This window comes from Podarcis gaigeae, assembly GCF_964106915.1.
Source record: "Podarcis gaigeae genome assembly, chromosome: 6".
In the NCBI taxonomy this organism is placed as follows: Eukaryota; Metazoa; Chordata; class Lepidosauria; order Squamata; family Lacertidae; genus Podarcis; species Podarcis gaigeae.
Window position 1 is genome coordinate 66953023 of NC_139682.1, and position 20695 is coordinate 66973717.

The window sequence follows — 20695 nt, forward strand, 5'->3', positions numbered from 1 at the left end:
CCTCTCCCCCAAACAGCTGTTTTCCAAACAACTTCATTTGGGAAGCAGAAAAGAAACGAGATTTATTGAGCACTCATTCATAGCTTTACTTTTAAATAAATCCAGTATATCATGGACAATCTGTGCCTTTTTGTTGTTGGTACCCACTGCAAAGTTTAGACCTATAAAATAGATAAATAAATTGCCATTAATATCTGCCTGCCATTTGGTAATTTGTATATCAACATGCCTCCCAATATTTTGCAAATGAAAATAGGATCATGCTTGTAATACCCTCAATTCTTAATCTGAAGATCATAGTCGGAGTGATTCCCCCTATTCTTGCTCATTTCTTGAAACTTTTCTTTGTGTTTCTTTTTTATTAAAAAATATATATGAAATTGCTTCTGTTCCTCTGATTTAACAGCTAGGACCATGCTAGTTCTAGAAAAAAAAGGACAATGCTGACCTACAACCTTTTAAAATATGCCTCAGCTGCTAAAGGAGGAAACGGAAGATAGTGCACTGCATAGTGTCTTAATGTTTATTTATTTTATTATTGTTTATGAGAATTATTTATATTTCATCTATTGGGATAAATCCTATCAGGGTGGCTTACAAGATAGTCCATCTGGGACAGGTTCTATGGTTATCTTTCAGAAGCATCTTGAAACTCAGGAGTCTGGCAGAATAAGTTTGTCCTTTTGATGGGACTTTCCCCAAAGCACCAAAAATTAGTTATCTGGCTCACAGATGGCCAACGTGGTTGCATACAGATTTTGTGGACTACAACTACCATTTTACTTAATACATTGACCATGCTGTCTGGGGCTGAGAGGGGGTGTAGTACAAAACACTAGGAGGGCACCACAATGACCAACCCTGATCTAAGAGTCACATTTCTTCTTCTGCTCACCATCATGACATTACTTGGTTTGAAAGTTTAGAGGATGGAGAAATATTTAAGCTATGTGTTTCAGCCAATTGGTTTCATGAAATTTATGGGAGTGGGGTTTCCTTTGTGAACACAGGACTTTCTTTTGCCCTGGCTTCTCTTATTTCTTAGTATCAGTGAGTTCATTCTACTCTGATCAGCGGCACAATTAGATGCAAGGATGCCAAGCTGTAACTATGACCTATTAGGAACTTAAGGTTTGCTTGGGTTTTTGTAGCATCTATAGGAAACAATGGACTCACTTACTAAAGAAAAGCATTCACTGTTAACTCTTTTGCATTCACAATCCCTGTTGCAAAGCTCATATATTGTTGAACCAGAATTGAATCAAGAATGACAGGAAGAAACTCAAAGATAAACAAAATATAACTGTTGGTACGTGTGTGTTTTGTTTTTATTCCCTGTGTTCTAAATGATTTTTTAATTCAAATATTGCAACTTACATTTGTTGAATTTTATTTTTTATTTTTTACAAAACAGAGAAGGCATTCAATCACTGCACCAAGGTAAGGCATGCACCAAGTACAAAGGCAATTGAAAATCAAGCATTTTCTTACTATGGAATTCACAGGGTTCAGATTAAAATGATATTTGAGGATATTGTATTTCCAAAAAGATGTTGCCTAGAAATAAACCATTTAATGTTTATAGGCCACCCTCAGGACTCACACAGCATGTGAACATTAAATTAATGAAGCTTGTATCAGCAGAGCCATTGAAGAATCTTAGCTATAGCACAATCCTAATTCTGGTGAATCAATTGGGGGTTTCCTCATTGACTTTAATGAGTGAAAAATGCACCCTGCACTGGCCCATCTCTTCCTTGCTAGCAGTGTCTTGCCATCTATGAACAAGTGTGCAAGCAAGGGTTTTGTACAGGGTGGAACCCCTGGGCAATGATTATACTCACACACTAACAATGCATCCTTGCTTGTCAGATACGGACAGAAAACCTTTGCAGCTCTAACACTTGCCTTATTAAAAAAAATAGCACTGATCTGTGAACATTTTTTTTAAAGCATCAAATGGTGCCTCCCTTTTGGTCATTCTTCAGGGGTTGCTGAAAGTGTTGATCTGGTTAGGAAGCATCGCCAAGAATAGGCTTGCAGGAGTTGTAGTTCAGTGACATCTGGAGGGTCAGTGGTTCCCCACACCTGTTCTAAATAATGTAGTTAGAATTGGCAAGTTAAGTTTATCAGATACATAGCCCACTAGATAACGATGATCCCTGATTGCTCCATCGAGTATGCTGTATTTCTGCTGATAGTGCTTATAACCTTCTAGAGTTCCAAATTCAGTAACTGAACATTCCTTGTTGATGCTTACTGATACAGCTGGAAACTGTGTAAGAGACTGTGTAAGAAAGCTAAAGAAGGAGATTAAACACAAGCAAACTCACACCTGATACCTCAAGAAAATATGATCTGCTTCTGAATAAAAAGGACCCACAAATATGAAAGGTGACAAGAATCTCTTCCATATGAATTGGAGGAAGTAGGTAAGTTTCACAAAAGCTGTTCTGAACATTTTCCTTCTCCTATTTGTAATATGCATGCACATGCTGCAGAAAGACAACATGTTATTAAAACCAAGCCTTTTTTTGGAAGAGCGTTGTGTACATGGGCCTTCCTTTGTGTATGTGGGTCTTCCTTTGAGGCACGTCCTATGAACAGACATGTATATGGAGGCAATGAGAGTAAGTACTGCCATCACATAGCTCAAGAATGGTCATCTAGATATTGCTGAACCACAACTTCTATCAGCCCCAACAAGTAGTTCAGCAAGATGCGAGAGACCAAAGACTATTCCCACCTGAATTAGCTAGTTGGGGGGAGATGAGAAACAGTGTGCACACAAAGAGAAAAGTGGGATAGAAGAGGGGTGGAAAGAAGAGAAAGCAAGAAATGGAGAAACACAAAAGGAGTAAATATACTAAGAAAAGATGCAACAAGGGATGGGAATGAAGGGAATAAGAAGGGGTGGGTGTATGGAAGAAAACAAGCTGAGGAAAAAGGATGGGAAGATGAGTGAGAAAAGGGAGGGGACAGGAAGGCAACTAGAGGACCAATGGGAAGAAGGATGAAGGAAAAGACAGGAGGAGCTTATTATTCTCTCCTTCCTCTCTCTCATACACATGGCAGGGACCTCTACTCTCCATGGAAGAGTCATGGCAAGGATTTTTTGGGTGGCAAAGCAAACAGGCTTTTTATGAGAGAAGGGGAAACAGTGCAAAAAAAGCAAGAAGTATTACATTATTGTAGGTGAGATTAAGAGAGGGCACCTGATCACCCTTTGTCTCTGACTTAACATTAATAACGTGAATGTGTGTGTGGTGATCTGTGTTGCCTATTAGTAAAAAGAGAATGTGGTTTTTGAATGTCATGAGAAGGCGAGCTCTTTTATCTTAATTAGTAGGTTAAATACAAGGAAGCTCCTGGCCAGGATTCTTTAGAAGGAAAATGCATCCATACCATACCTGCCCATGCTCATTTCACAAGTTTTAAAATATTCAATCCATTTGCCTTGTAAATATGGTTGTCATAGTCAGGACAGATTCTGACTTGGCAATCTCATAGGAACAGAAGAACATGCCTTATACTGAGCCAAACCATTGGTCTACCTAGCTTAGCATTATCTGCAATCACTGGTAGAAGCTCACCGGGATTTCAGAAGGGGGTTTCTCTCAACCCTACTGTAGATGCTTGGAATTGGACCTCCTGCATGCAGCAGAGCAGATACTGTGGCCCTTCTCCAATAAAGGCATAAAGGCAACTCCACAGTATAGTAATTAACACAATAACTATACAAGTGTGTCATAATTGCTCCTTTTATTCCATGTTAATTTAAAGGAACCCAAAGCCACTTCTCCAAGTCAATGCCAGCATGCCAATGTTGTCCATTCAGCTTGGTCCAAAATGGCAATGGAATTTCCAGATGGCCTCAAGCACAATTCTCCTCCGAGCTACGAGTGGCAGGCTGTGCTGAGTCAAACGTTTCCAACAAACGTTTGAACAAACAAGCAAACACTATGGGAGGATGCATACCAACCAGCATTCACCATCTAACAAAGGAATTCTTGCTAACATTCAAGCAGTAAGTGAGCATTATTTACTGCTAGATTACAATAGAATTCCTGTGGTATCACATATTATATTCACATTAAAACCAAATGAGCTCATCGTGATTAATGTTACCACAATGAATGCTGGAGGAATTAGAAATGATTACCCACTCATTGTAAAGGGTTGCTGATAATTAGTGCTATTACACAAAAAGGTACATTTTAAGCAATCATCATAATTAATTCATTCTGCATTGTATTATGCAGTGCTGATAACAATGAGGTCTCCTGGTTCTTCAGTGCCTCTCACATGTACATCTGTCAACTCTCCTTTTGCAATGCCTCTCTCTAGATTAGTGTCAAGTGACAAACACGTCAATGGTTACCTGTGGGGGATCATATCCTGTTTTCTCCTCTTAAATGTTCTGCTATAGCAGTTAGTAAATCATTTTTAAAAAAATACAATAGGCTATGCAGCATAATCTCAGTAAATATGAATGCCTTTAGCTAGGGCAAACAAACTAGCAATGATCTAACATTAATCTTTTTTAGATAAAAATGAAATACTTCCACCAAATGTAACTTAATCCAGAGGTGTTTGTTTTCATTTTATAACACTCTACGCTTCCTCTGAGGAGCTCAGAATGGCTCTGAGTCACCCCAGAACAGGTTCTGAGGGTGGTGGTGGTGGTGGTGATGATGATGATTTGGCTTCTAAGTAGTTTACATTATGTACCAACCTTTCAGCAAGTCTGGGTTGGGGTCAGCTTAAGGTTCCATCTGGGCACCTATATACACTGCCTTATGTTGTATTAAAGCAGGGCTCACCCAAACCTAAGGCAGGGTAAGATGGCTACTTTAGGCAGGGGGTGTTGAAGTGTTTCTGCTGGCAACCTACCCAGCCATTTCCCTCTGTTGGATGGCAAGAGTTGTAAACACCATGTTGACCCATCTTGTGCTTAACACCTTGCTGCTCCCAGGTGTTGTGGAGAACTCCTTCTTGACGCCATTGTTGAAGAAAGTGTCAGCTGCCAGTCCACTTGGTTTCTATATACCAAATGGAAAGCATCACCAAGTCCTTTGGGTCAGATAGTAAAGTGCCTTGAAAGGAAGTGGGATACAAACCAATTACATATAACACTATAATATCCTAGCTTGCTCAGTCATATTGCCTTTATCAGATACAAATCCTTTTTGGAGTTTAGCAACTTAGGAAGCCACCCCAAACAGCATAACCACTGGTGTTTCATCAGACAGTCAGCTGTGGATGTAATATCCTACAACGCTCTTCCAAAATATTAATAAAGAGCAAGAAAGGGAAGTCCTATGACACATCTAAGAGGGCTTTTTAAAATGCAAGTGTTATGAGAACTTGCTTCATAGCAGAACTTACCACATTTTAATCAGAGCTGGGTATTTGCATGAGAGTTGTCAAATCATGCCTTAGGCTGGGTTTCAATATGCCTTGGAGCTACAGCAGAACTGATGCGAAAAGCCCAGACTATTAGTCCATATGGAAACTCTCTCCCCCTTCCCCGGCAAGTGACAACTGATCTGTTTTGAGCAACAGCTCTAGCAGTATGGAAACAAGGCTTCAATGGCACCTAGAGCCGCTCTGTAAGGTGCTATTTCAGTGACCATCATCCTCAGCCTTAAATGAGAGCTAAATCTCCACCTTCCATGACAGGAGCCTCTCCATTCAAAGTGCTCCTGCTTTTTCTTAAGCTATTGACACCAACAGAGTGGGAGATAGTGGTGTTTCACTAAGGATTCTCGGATGGAGATAGAGCGACTCAACTTTCCCTGGCCAGAGAGGCACTTGCACAATGGTCTGCTGTTACTCTAGGATGTACATCAGCAGAGGGCAATTGCCTCTCCCACTCTGAATCCATGGCTTCACCCTCTGGAGTCTGATTACACAGTCAGGACCACAACCATCAGAAGGCTTGGCTGACTCTGCCAAGAGGGTTCTCCTTCCACATGGTTCTTGATTTCTCATGTTTCCCCAGGTATGGGTTCAAACAGCCATGCCACTAAGACAGCCATGCCATTGAGATAAACATAAGAGCAAGAGCCCACTTTTAGATAACACCACTTAGGTACAACATAATAAATTCAGAAACATTTTCCTAGTGACTACATGATTTACCCTTTAGGTAGGTCTCCTTTGTTACTTAGCAGCATGGTATAAATCACTATTACAAATGCCCTTTCCTTGAACAACTGTCATACATTCCCCTCTTCCTTTGTGCTTTCTGACAGTTCCAACTTGCATAAAACACCTGAAAATCATGTTTTCAACAAATGTATTCACCTGTGGATGATAAAATGAAAGAGGTGGTGGCTGATAGTGCTGAATTATAGGGTGGTGTTTAAAAGCTAAAGAAAGATAAAGTCTTGAGGTCTGCAGAGTTCAACATCCATTAAAATGTCTATTTTCAATAAACCTAGCTAAAAATGCAATTCAGCCATTCCTTTTTAGTCATGTCCAGAATTGCATTGACAAGGCAACTCCTTGCTGGCATTGAAGACACTGCAATTTCAACCCTCTTGAATAACTTTGCATATTCTGGCATGATAGCGCAACAGGAAAGTGACATGACCTTCATTGCATCAATTTACAAGTGCGTAATATAGTTTAAATAGTGAACACTATATTCCTGAGAGCAATGCTCACTGATGGAAATGTTCCTGCTCTCATCTCACATTGAAAGGAAATGGGTTAACCTAACATGCTTATAGTTTCTCAAGAAAACCCCAAAACATTCTGCAACTATATATAAAAAAGCTAAAAGCGGTTTAGTCATGCTGGCCACATGACAAACACCGGGTGTCACGGCCTGAAAAACAAGATGAGCGCTGCCCCCCATAGTTGCCTTTGACTGGACTTAACTGTCCAGGGGTCCTTTACCTTTACCTTACCCTGCTATGAAGCAATAAGTGCTCATTCCCCATTGCACATGTGGAACATACAGGAGCAATTGACATATTCTGCATGCAATGACCTATGCACGACCCTCTGAAAAGTTTAGACTTCTTTCTCCAAATAAGCAGCTTGGGAAGGTGGGTTTAAAAAATTGGTACTTTGTCTTGCATAGTTTTCATTTATTTTGATGGCACTTGTTTAGGAGAACTTCCCAATGGATACTATGTCACTAGCATTTTGCATGTGTTTTTTTTTAAGCATCAGTGATAAGCTCAGAGAAACAGGATACAAATGCAAATTAATATAAATTGCACACAATCTGGCGCTACTCGTATACTGCTCATGCAGTATGTTACTGTGTTTACTCTAGAGCAACAGGGGTACACTTTTCTCTCCAGCCCTGACATTATGTCTTTTCCTTTGGCCATGTTGATCATGGTTGTCTGAGGTAAAAGCACAAGGGTCTACTGTCAGGTAGGGAATGTACATGACTGGGACACCTGTACAACTGAGTGCCACGATTGTGCACAGACCCACATACAAGCAAGAGCCAGCACATTGGCTTTCACCAAGAAACAGACACTGAAAGACTTCTTCCAGAAATGGACCTTCATGGGAAAGTAGGGAACCATGAAACAACACTAAGTTCACCAGCAAATAATTTTATGCACACAATCCCTATTTCCATGGATCACTTTTTAATTTTTTTGTGTGTATATAGAGATTTCTACACATGAACAATATGATGTGGACAGGAATCAAAAATTGTAGTTAAGAAATATAATTTTGGGATCAAATCCTGGAAGGCAAATATTTGCATGAGGAAGAGGTTAGGGAATGGGGAATATTTCATAGACTCATAGTGTTGGGGTCAACTCCGTGCAATGCATAAATCTCACCCAAAGCACCCATTTGTTTACATAATCCAATGACCCTGGTTTGGATCCAGGGATAGATGAGCATAACTTTTTTTTTTGTAAACTGCTTTTTATTTATGTAAAATGCTTTGAGGTGCGTGGGGGGGGGGTTAACAACAAAGAGGTGTATAAATTTTATGAAATAAATAAGTAGTACTTGATTTGCACAATGGAACTTGTTGGCTCCCTCATTACTACAGCCCTCTGTATCCTACAAAGATGCTTCTGAAAGATGAAGGACCCTCCAGAACAGAGGTCGGGCAACCTAAGGCCCATGGGCCAGTTCCGGCCCATGAGCCTCCCAGAACTGGCCCATGGCTGGTTCCATGGATCGGTGTGGGGATTACGTGGTTTTTTGTGTGTGGAGCAAGCACCATCCCCACCGCAAATATTGCCCCCCCTCCATCACTGCGGCAGAACCATGTCTCTCCTCCCTCCTCCTGGTGCAGCAAATCGCCGGCCAAACGCCTGCTAAGGTTTGAGGCCCTGGCCAATGGGCGAACGGTGGCTATGCGTGTTTGAGAGTAAGAAGGGGGATGGGCTGAGCCGGCCGAGCACATTTCCAGCAGCCCCTCATTGGAGCAAGCTATTTGCCACTGCCACTCGTGCCGCTGCCACTGCCACTCTGCCAAGCGTGGCTCCTGTGCCTTTGCAAGTAGCAAAGGCTGTCGGCTGCGGTGGCAGAGGAATGAGCAGCCCAAAAGCAGCCCTTTTGGGCTGCTTGTTCCTCCACTGCTGCTGCTGCCGGCAGCCTCTGCCTCTCGGCAGCACCCCAGGTGGGCAGGGGGATGGGTGGGCTAGGGGAGAGAGAAGCCCCTCTGCTGTATGCGCATGCATGCACACACATGCACTCTGGCCCACCAGGAGATTTGTGGTGCTGTGAACCAGCCCACCCCCCAAAAAGCTTGCTGAGTTCTGCTCCAGAACAACATGTGATGGAGCTCTGGTATTTGTGTGTGTGTGTGTCCAGTGTGATGGGGAATTTTTTCCAAGCCCCTACATTATTTGATTCATGATACATGATTCATATCCAAGTTTGCTAGCACTGAAGAACAGGTTAGAAATGAATGGTTTATGCAGAGAAATTACTTGTTTGCAACATTGCCAGAAGTATATCCTGCTAATCTGATACATGGTACCCACTGCACTATGAATTGAACTGAATGAAGACACTGGATTTAGCAGAAGGGTAGTTGACAGGATGGCAAATGTACCAGTTGCACTGCTACTTATTAAGATCATTAGACATGGGTGCCTTCATTGGGGAGGCCTTTGGTACTTGTCATTCCCTCATCATCAATCAGTGGCAAATCCTCATGAATCCCTAATCTAGGTCTCCCAGGTTGATTCTAGTAATTTTGCAAGGAGCTGCCAAAAATTACTTATTGTTCTGTTAATCATTGCTAATAGGAACAGAGGATGTTTTGAGATGCCCCATGAAAATCATACTAATTAGAAATGTCTGAATTCATACAACTCCTCAGAGATTAATTTATTCATCATAATCAGTTAATCACTTTTTTCCTTACATAATTAGACAGTGCCTGGTGGAAAGGAGAGCTCCTTTTGTTCTCCTGGAAAGAAGAAGACTACTGTATGAGCTGACAGAATGCAAGGCTGAGATTGTAGGCTTGCCTATCAATTCACATTCAAAGCCTGGACATGCTGATTAGAGCAGGTTCCTTTATTGCCCATTCTTCCAAAAATCAGCCCCCCCCCCCACAGCATGTATGATTTTTGCTAAATAGAATACACATTTTTTTCCTATTGGAAAAGAGATTTGCATTCATTCTTCCTTTACAGAGTGATGGAAGACCTTGCTTCCCAATGTAGGGTGTTTTCACACATTCAGCATGTGTTCTTTCCTTCTATTTGTGTGCATGAGGGATCATCAATGTAGGGCAGCTAGTGGAAGAGATGTGTTGATAAATGGAATGTGTATTATAAACCAGGCTTCCCTGACCTGATGCCATTAGAACTTTCAGACTACAACTTCCATCTGCCTCAGCCAATTTAGTCAATGGCCAGGGATTATGGGAGTTGTAGTCCAACAGCATGTGGAGGGTCCTAGGTCAGAGAAGGCTATTCTGGACAAAGCAGCCAAGAAAGATTGAAAGTGCAATTCTACACATGTCTGGTGTAGATCCTACTAACTCCCAGATAAGTGGGCATTGAATTGCAGCCTGTCAAGAAAAAGCGTCCTAGCATAATCTGTTAAAACTAAAAAGCGGGGGATTTTTATATTTAGGTGTATGTTACACTTCGCTCTTTTACATGGCGCCATCATATAAACTGCCAAATCAACAATCCACCCATTTTCCAGCATGTGAAGTGGTGGGAACATTTTATTTCAGGTAACAAACCTTACCAATGACTAGGTGTCGTGTTGTGTTGCAGTGCTAAATCTGGTGCCTTTGGTCTGAAGGTTCTGCCCCTCAGTGTGGTCAAAACTTAACAGTACAGGAAAAGAACATTATTATTTTTTGCACCCATTGTGAACATATAGTGCAGGCAGCAGTGGCCGTAGTTTGAATATTACTGGCATTCTCTCAGCAACTAAAGTAATTCATGGAGACATAGTTAAGGACAGAAGATGAGGAATGCCAATGAAGAACAGCATTCAACAGCACAACAGACTTCCTCAGGAGGTTTGGGGATCCCCTTACTTGGAGGCTTTTAAGCAGAGGTTGGATGGCCATCTGTCATGGACACTTTAGTTGATATTCCTGCATTGCAGGGGGTTGGACTAAGTGACCTTTGGGGATCCCTTCCAATTCTATGAAGAGCCACCATACTAGACTGAACATCAAATCCCTCAGAACAATCACAAATGAAGTTATGAATTACAGCCCCATAAGGGAAATAGTTGCCCTGCACATTTTGACCTTTTCCATATTTATGCAGATCAAAATTTCTTTGATTTTTGCTTGCTTAAATCCCAGAGTTCTGTATCTGGGCCCCGTCAGTGTCCTGCATGGGGGGGAAATGCACATGGATCATAAACCCAGCCTTCCCATGTGAGCACCTGGGAATGGTGTTAATGGAGAAATGGGGGTTTGCAGAAGGAACTCTAATCCCTGTATTTTTCAATATCACCAAATGTTCCAACACCATGAATGGATCTCATAAAAATAAAGGACATCCATGTGTAAACTAACTCTTGCTTTTTGGACAACTTTGTTTTTAGATAGGCGGAGTGGCATACATTGAGGTTTCCTTAGAGGCTAAGTGGTAGATTATTTTTATTTTTCTCATCATGCATGCAGCTTCATCTGCATTTACTGCTGCAGGTACCAATATGTCTAGACCTCCTCTTCTCTCGTTTACATGAATATTTAGGGATAATTAATCCTTGCTCAATACACGTAACAAAGTTTCATTTGCAAACAAAACCAGAAAATGCCCAGTGTTGGCTACCTACCTAATGTTTTCATGCATATGGTGACATTTACTAAATAATCCTGAAGCTCTACTGGGAAACCGCAGTGTGTGTGTGTGTGTGTGTGTGTGTGTAGGAATGGGAGGGGTGGGGTTTTTTCCTTATAGATTTTTGTAGAGGAGATTTTTATCACAAGTTCTATGCCTTTGTAGTGAGGAGATACGACAAGGCTCAAACACATACATTAGGGGGTTTAAGCTGCACCATGCCCATTCTTATACCACCACCACCATATGCACTGGCCACTCCAGCTCCTTTGGACCCACACATTAACCAGCAAATTGAAGGGGTATATATATAGGGTTTTACCAGAGATGTGCAATCCTGACTGTTTCCCTGTCAGCTTGGAGTAGCTATATGCTCTCATGGCTCTTCCATGTGGCAAGATGGTGCAAAGTCTGAGGTGCAGGGTTGGTGCTTATGGAAAGTGTAGGCCTAATTCCATAAATCCCTCATAGGTGAAAAAAAATGACACCATACCATTCAAATGAACCCTACTAATCTTAAGTTGTCATTGGAGTTTTCTTAGATAATCATTAGTAGCGATTAGATGTGTATCTACAAAATGGGGGCCTGTACAAGATAGAATCTGCTAAACTGGTCAAACCAGTCTCTTTGTAAGATAATGGCCTCAACTGGCCATGTTGCCTTGGAGACAACTGAGCTATGATGAGTGATAGACATTTTCCCCACCCCTTCATCTGGCTGGAGGCAACATATTTTTCTGAATAGGAGAACAATAGCCAGGGCTATGCTGCATGCTTAGCACTGACTGGAAGATATAAAGAAAGAGGCTTCTTGCTCTGTGCATGCATGCCTATGTCTTTTGGCACCCTTCCCACCTGAAAACTTAATGGAGAAGCAAAACCCGTTGGATTGTTAATGCTATGAGCCCTCCCATCTTATGTTCAGGTTGTATATCTCTCTGTGTGTAAATGATACCATATATCTTAAAGACACCACAGTCTCCACTGGCCTTCATTCCAAGAAAACCAAACTGCCACTCCTGAAGCTTCTTGCCGCTCAGAGATTGGGATGCATTCAACAACATCCACTATCTCAGTTTCTTGTCATAGGCTGTTCATGACTAGTAAAGAGCCCTCCAGCTCATGCCAGTGTCCTAGGCAGCTCCCAAATAAATAAATACTTAAATCTTCCACCTTATGGAACCATCAATGTGCATTGTGTTTTTTAAAAGTACTAAAGAGGACAGATCACAGCCTCAGGGAGAAACCAATGAGCATCTATTACAGTTATGTATAGTTAGACTTAGTTGCAATACGGAACAGAGATCTGATTATTCATAGACTGTGATTGAATATCCTGACGTGAACATCAAAAACAAATATAATTCCAGTGCAATAGCTGAATTCTATTTTTACAAAGGATTTAATAGTATTTTAAAGATAAATTACATCTACGCAAAATGAATGAAAGTATGCTCATTTTCCACTTTTGGATAAGATTAAAGTGTTTATTAGAATTTATTAGAACCATTAATTACTTTCATCTAATTTATTCTACTTTTGTGTCTGAGTAGAAGGCGACTGGATTGGGAGAATTTCATGCATTCCTATAATTAATTACATATCAAATTTCTCAATAAGATTCCATTTTTTTCCTGTCTCAAATGGTATTGATTTTTTTTTTCAAATTACAGAATGCCAATATTAATTATGAAAACATTATGAGTTTCCATTTTATAAGCATTGCCAGATTTCATGCATGCAGAATGAGAGTTTGATGTGTGAGTGGGTGGTCCAGTGCAGAAAGTGTTGGGTAATGTATACATCCATATAAACCAATGTAAGATGTAGTTATAAAGACATTTCCCATGAAGACATTTCACTAAAGCTGTTGAAAAATATAAAAGGTCAGGCTGTTGCTGGAAAGCACCTGTTAATTTCCTGAAATTCCAAGTCTTTTTATGAGTCATGTTAATCATTATGTTGCTTGCTCCGAGGCAAAGATATGCTATGGGGTGAAAAATGTAGAGCCCCATTAAGTCTCACTGGTTACGTAAGCAGGTTTTTCCTTTAAAATGGGGCATTTAAGCCTAGATGAAAATCTTCCCTCCTGAAATCTCTCTCTACATCTCTGAAAAGGCATCCCTACATTATTTGAATCTGCGTTTCTAGTTCTCAGGTGCAGTGGGTGTACCGAAATCCTGCCTGAAAGACTAGTGTGTCTATTTGTTCTTGTCCATTTTTAGGCTCCAGAGATTCACATAATTTAGATAAGACCCAGATAAGCACCCCAAGAACCTGGGGCTCATCCAGCCCAAACGCAGATTCTGAGCATGGGAGGTTTGTGGACTTGACTTCTCCAAAACAGGAAAATGAGAGGCTTGTGTCTCTGTTAAACAGATGCTTTACTTCCCAAAACCTTTCAAGTCACATGGTTCCTGGTAGGTGTCGGGGGGTGGGTGGGTTGTGGATATGAAACTTTTAAAAAAATATATAACAAAAATAAATATATCACACACATAATTCCATGCATTGATGTGAGCTACGGCATCATATTCCCATGTGTAAATTACTTCTCCCTCCCTCAACTAAATATTAGCAAATGAGCAACTGAAGAAGGAAATTATATATTTTAATCCCCCATCTACTGGCACTGGCATTTTTTTTCTTTTCTTGTGGCTGCCATTTCCCCCTGCCTCCCATACTATATGTCTGTAGAATTATGGTAGTGTTCTCACTTCAATTGTCTGCAACATAGCGCAGTGTGATGAGGTAAATCTTTTTCTGAAGCCAGGATGAGAGCAATGCTTCCTGCCCTCACTCATCATTGGGGCCAAGAACGAAAATGGCCACATCCAGGGATCCTTATGATAAATTTGCAGCTGGTTTAGCACTTTTCTCAACACTCCACTCCCTAACGTCCGAAGAGAGCTAGCTCTGAGGGTGAGGGTGAAGTGAACATGGGAAAGATTTTGGTGGACTCCTCTTTTGAGCCCTTAAAGCAGGCATCCCCAAACTCGGCCCTCCAGATTTTTTGGGGACTACAATTCCCATCATCCCTGACCACTGGTCCTGTTAGCTAGGGATCATGGGAGTTGTAGTCCCAAAACATCTGGAAGGCTGAGTTTGCCTATGCCTGCCTTAAAGGAATACGACACTGTTGGCAAGTGCATTTTATGTTTGCTGTTCAATATGTTTGCAATGAAGTAATAAGCATTAACTGCAAAGGATGTGTGGAGGTATGATCTGGGCTAGTACATTGGAGATTAAATTTAGATAGATAGATTCTCTGCCTTTCATCCAAACAACTCAAGTTTTGGAACCGCTGTCTTATATGATACAAAAACTGCTTTTGAAAATCTCCTACAGTTCAAAAGGGTTTGTCTTGTGGCACATGGCAGCCCAGATCCCTTTCTGAGCATGTGGAACTAGTTGTGAGGGCCTTTTGACCCCAGCCATCATTTCTAACCTAAACCATTTGCAATATAAATCTGATATAATCCACTTGCAGTATAACCTGATATAATCTGCTTGGCAAGAGACTTTCCCCTTCTTGTTCTTGTTTGCTATAGAATTGACTCAGTTGCCCCTCAGTTGCTCCTCAGCTGTATTCTGTATGACCCCTTTGTTCTGTGAAAAATGGTACAATTGAGATGCCCATCAGATAAATGATCACAAACTGTCTTCCTGAACATTGCACTGCTAACTCAGGGTTAACATTTGCAATCCTAAATCTCTCCTGACTAGAACCTGTCAGTGAGGCTAAGCAACTGAAATATATATACTTGGGGTGCACTGACAGGTTGAATTATTGTCTTCTGTGAACTGATCTGAGTACAAAGTCAGTTTTGCTTCTGACTTCACTTGACTTTAACCCTATCCTCATGGGGAGAACTTGGTATTATAGCCTCCTAAACTATTTGGACCTTTATGGACATAATTACATTTACAGGATGGCTTCTGCGTTTCCTTTTAAATCTGACTCAAATACAGTCTGTTCATGTAGCTGTAGAAATTTTCCAGAAAATTCCTGCTCTGTGAGGTAATGGCTCTATGAATCTTATCATTTGAACACATTTCTACTTGCCTTATTGTTTTTGAGAGATAAATACAGCAAATCTCAGATCATTCAGTTCGATTGATGTTGCTGGACTTTCCACTCATTAACAAATAATTTCCAGATAGGGACAAACACTCAGAAGGCTTGATCATCCTTAACATTCCCACAATGCCTCTCTCTTTCTCTGAAATAATGCTGGCTATCTCTTCATTCACTGGATGAAGTGCTGAGCACCTTACAAATAGATTTAGATATGATAAGAGACAGACAAATGTCTAGGCCTAAATACTGGGCTTGAAATTCATGAAAGTTATGGAAAGTAAAAGGGGGGGGGGAGAGAACAGCACTGAGTGTTTAAGGTTTTATTTCTGACAAATGACAGCCTCTGTTTTTCAGATATGTGTTATCTAAGCTAGTAGATTTTTAAAGAGCAGTTCTAAATGGAAGAGACAGGAAATAAGTGGGACAGTAGTCTGAAAAAGCAGCTGACAGAAGTTGAAACACAGCATTCAGTTCTGACATTGCTCCCCCACCTTCAATGAATTACCTTCACTTTCTGCACATACTTTAGAAACTAAAGCAAGAACTACTGATGAAATGTGGAGGGGGATTGCCATCTATTTATTTTGAAGTATTTCTCACTCATTTTTCAATTGTAGATATTCAAAGCAAGTTACACAAATAATGATAAAGAGAGAGCAAATAAACTGAAATATTGCCTACTATTGTACTTTCCAGAAACAGCTGCAGATATGTTTGCTTCAATGAACTTTTCGAGCTGGATGGAAAGGGCTCTGCATTAGGAGTTCCTTTTGTACTGTTTTTAAACATATCTTCATGGATGTTTCTGTACTGTTTTGAAAACCAATTATGAAAACTGTTTTTTATGATTTGTTTGTAAATCACTTTGAGGCACATGTAAAAGGTGATTGATAAATTGGTCAATAAATCACACAAGCACACACTACTTGCCTTTTAATTTACACAGTTTAAAAGATGGCTTACATTAATCAAAATCAAACTGGCATCAGCAGCAACTCTGTGTAACAATGGGCTTTGTTTTGGCATTAAAAAAACCTTCCAAAAATGGTGTGAGTTGAACATCTCTAGGGGTTCTTTTCCACACTGGGGGCATCAATAATGAAAAGGTCCCATGTGTCTAGCAGCAACCAGCCTCTCAATCTGTGACAAGCAGAGTAGAGCCACTGAATAAGATCACAATGACCAGCTTCATATATGGGAAAGCGTGTTCTCCTTCATGGAGAGCACGTGTTGCAGTGGGGGCCGCCAGGACACTCCAAAGTTGGGGGTGGGCTAATTGATCGTTGGCCACTGATGTGATTGGGGCTTCCCTTGTTGTTGGGAAGAAGTTAATGTTGCCATTTGTTGATTGACAGCCAGAAATGCTAAAACTCATTGCATGAGGCTAGGGCTTCCTTTTTTCGCCCGTGCATCGGATTGCCCGTCCCCCCCTCCCTAGAATTAGGGTTGTTCGCTTTGACCTTGCTATGCCTGTCATGGGGTCGTCAGCTCTTGGGGCAGGGGCCCGGTAGGAATTTTGTCCATCTGGCTGATTGGCTGGGGCCATTTGGTTTTTGCCTACTGCGTAGCAAATTGTCACAACTTGTAAGGTTGTGGTTAGGCATTGGTTTATGGTTTGGTTGGTTGAGGGGCATGGATTGGCTGTGCCTGCCCCTCTAATGCTGCTGCTGCAAGGGATTCCGTTAAAGGAATCGGGGGCTAACTATTGCTTGTCCACTTTGTCAAGGGGGCTCAGGCCGTAGCAATGAGCTCCTGGTTGCATTTGGGGAGGGCTGAGGGCAGGTTCCCTGCTCCCTCACTACCCCCAAGTGTATTCCCCTTTTCTGACTTTCGCATCGTGCGGATGTCAGTCTGTCCCCCATGGTGGGGGCAGATAGTCGCAACCAATGCCTAAGCAACCACTCACATTTTTGTATTTTAATAAAGTTGTGGCCAAAATTATGCCAAAAACCTTAAACAAGAAATTATGTGTGATGTGTGAGTTATTGGGGTGGCCCTGAGGACCTCGACATGCAATTAGTTATCCTTTTCTTATTCCTGGCCTCAAACCATATGCAGTATTAAAGACTGTGAAGTATTCTCAGAAACAAAGAAGCAAAGATCACCAGTGTTGAAGCAATGATTCTTCAACATCAACTTCGTTGGACTGGACATGTTGTGCAGATGCCTGATTATCATCTTCCAAAGCAACTACTCTATTCCAAACTTAAAAATGGAAAGTGTAATACTGGTGGTCAATGAAAGAGGATTAAAGACTGTCTCAAGGCAAATTTAAAAAAAAGTAGGATAAACAATGACAACTGGGAAACACTGGCCTGCGAGTGCTCCAACTGGAGAACAGCCTTTACCAAAGGTGTCATGGGCTCTGAAGACACTCAAACGCAGGACAAAAGAGAGAAACGTGCTAGGAGGAAGGCAATCTTGGCAAATCCACACCGTGATCAATTCCTGCCTGGAAACCAATGTCCCGACTGTGGAAAGACATGTGGTTCCAGAATTGGCCTCCACAGTCACTTACGGACTCATTGTTAAAACTGTTTATGGAAGATAATCTTACTCGGCTATGAGTGATCGCCAAAGAAGAATAATTCTCAGAAACGCACAGGAAGTCAGTGAGGATATTTTAATACTGATGAAATGTGTTCAAATTGGCTGTCTCCAGTCAGCAGTTTGGCTACTACATTTTACATTTATTGAAGTGTGCAAGTACCCAAAGGCATCCACAGATATAACACATTGCAGGGCAGACCAATCTTGACCCCTGAACAGCTGCATGAGAGGGAGTTTCCATATGCCCAGCCCTGAACAGCTCTGTTAGCTTCCTATTTGCTTCTGTATGCCTATATGATTATAGCCCACAATCAATCGTGAAATCTGCTAAAAGAAAATGGCATCAATTCGCCTTCAGACTTTAAAGAACACAGAGGAGAACAGGAAGCCCAAGTGCCTCACGCCTCCAGTTCCCTGGTCTTCCTTTTATTTATACATCTGTTCTGTCCTTGCATCACAAGATTGCACATCTCAAAAGAGGAGAAGTTGCAACATTATGTTGTTGTTGTTGTTGTTGTTGTTTGTTTAGTCATTTAGTCGTGTCCGACTTTTCATGACCCCCTGGACCAGAGCACACTAGGCACTCCTGTCTTCCACTGCCTCCTGCAGTTTGGTCAAACTCATGTTGGTAGCTTCGATAACACTGTCCAACCATCTCGTCCTCTGTCATCCCCTTCTCCTTGTGCCCTCAATATTTCCCAACATCAGGGTCTTTTCCAGGGAGTCTTGTCTTCTCATGAGGTGGCCAAAGTATTGGAGCCTCAGCTTCAGGATCTGTCCTTCCAGTGAGCACTCAGGGCTGATTTCCTTAAGAATGGATAGGTTTGATCTTCTTGTAGTCCACGGGACTCTCAAGTGTCTCCTCCAGCACCATAATTCAAAAGCATCAATTCTTCAGCGATCAGCCTTCTTTATGTTAGTATGAAGAAATGCAGAGGACAGGAAGTATGGGCTAGTGTGCTTCCTGTTCCTCTGTATCTTGTAACCGCAGAAGACTCTCTGAGTTATACTGGAATGAGAAATAAGCTAGGTAGTTTTTAGTCCTACAAATCATGTTTAAAAGACAATGGAGGTCATTCATTTCCCAGTGGAAAAGAATAACATGCCATAAGCTATTTTTGGTTCCAGTTTAACAATGTTAATTGAAATCCAAACTGGCAATAAGATTGCTGGAATTTCAAAGGCTGAAGACAAAGGTAAGATGTGGTGTCAACGTAGAAAGCTATGTGTAGCTTAAAATGTGCAAAGACAGAAAGTGACAGAGTATAATTATTACTCTAAAGGAGAAGAAGAAGAAAAAAACAGTTCTTAAGGTTCATTTCAGGCATACTAATTTTAGAACACCAGTGAACAAGAAAATCTTCAAATGTCAGGCTAGTTAAAACATAAGTCTGCAAATTATGGATGCAATCCAACTGCATTAAAATCAATGACAAGTTTTGCAACTGAATTAAATAGGAGGTATATTGAACACGGTGACTTTATTATTCCATTACCTAATCTGCATCTGTGTTTATTTACAGCCCAAAGTGATTACGCTCCTCATTTTATATGTTAGGGTCGTTAAAATTGTGTTCTTGTTGTCACTTGTTGGTTTTCTAATATGTGTTTGTATTTTTCTTTGAAGAGAATTACCTGGAACAATATACCACTCAAAACTCAGGCAAGAAACACCCAGTGAGTGCTTCAACATCTGTGGCTAGATTACAGAATAAAGAATGAAATGTATTTTAAAAAGAATAAAGATTTATTAAAATGCAGTGTAGTCTGTTCCTTGGATAATAGTATGACTATTACCAATAGCAGCTATTAGTTGCTTTGGGATAGAAGCTTCATTTTTTCTCACCTTGAAGTAGTCAAGAATTCAGTGTAATCTATGAGTTTTTTGTTGAAGACCAAGATAGAAGAAAATGGAGTATACCATATAGTGCCTAGACTAGTGATATTACTACTAATAAGAGGATAAGACTGCTACTACTTTTACTTCCATTGCTACCACTACTAGTAGCAATAGGTTGGTAGCATCACGTGAATATAAGAAATTTAGGTTTGCACAATAAAAGCGAGTTCTGCTGCCCGGGTGTAGCAAGGCTTTTTGAGGTTTGGAGGAAAAGTGTGGGGTGAATGAATGGTTCACAGGAAGATGCACAAATATTCTACATGCAAATCAGGATGATTGCTCATTGATGGTAAACCTCCCTGGAGACAAGTCAGAATGAATGCTTCATCAAGATTGGATGCAGTCTAACCTCTATGTAAGCTTTGTGCAAGCAAATCAGGATAAATGGTCAATAAACAGGTCCTTCGGATGTGCCCTAAGTCAGAGAGACACCCTAATGCCCTTGAATGCTTATATCCATACAATGTTTTATTTAAAACCATTAGGGTTTTTAGAATTAATACTGAAGTGATTTAAGGTTAGCATATATGGAAATTTAATATTTCCATATAAAAATACCTTAGAACGGAGTGGAAAAGTGGAAAATATTAAGGCTTTCTATACTTGGGCTTTTATGACTGTAGAATGCCAGGATGGTGTCTAATTTGTTATAGCTGCCGCAAAAGTGAGAACAGGTCAAAGGTTCACTGTAGCAACATGTTTGAGTTGACTTACTGGAATTTTAATCAAGACTAATAACTTAAAAGTGCTTAGTGAAACTAAAGTAGCTTAATTTTATTTAACACGAAGGAGCTAAGGCTTTGAATCCCCTGCCCAAAATTAATATTTGCTGCATCAAAATTATGGAGGAGGTGGGTAGAGATGAGACTGAGTCTGTTTACCATTTCCTGTGCTTCCCTC

The 20695-nt window shown here is 40.9% G+C and overlaps 1 long non-coding RNA gene across 1 annotated transcript; it reads left to right on the plus strand.

The window, feature by feature from the left end:
- Positions 1-1220: 1220 nt before the first annotated feature.
- LOC310846702 lies at positions 1221-19595 on the plus strand. Its single transcript, XR_014565490.1, has 3 exons — positions 1221-1309; positions 3784-4027; positions 19525-19595. It is a non-coding gene; the product is annotated as an uncharacterized lncRNA (long non-coding RNA).
- Positions 19596-20695: the final 1100 nt, after the last annotated feature.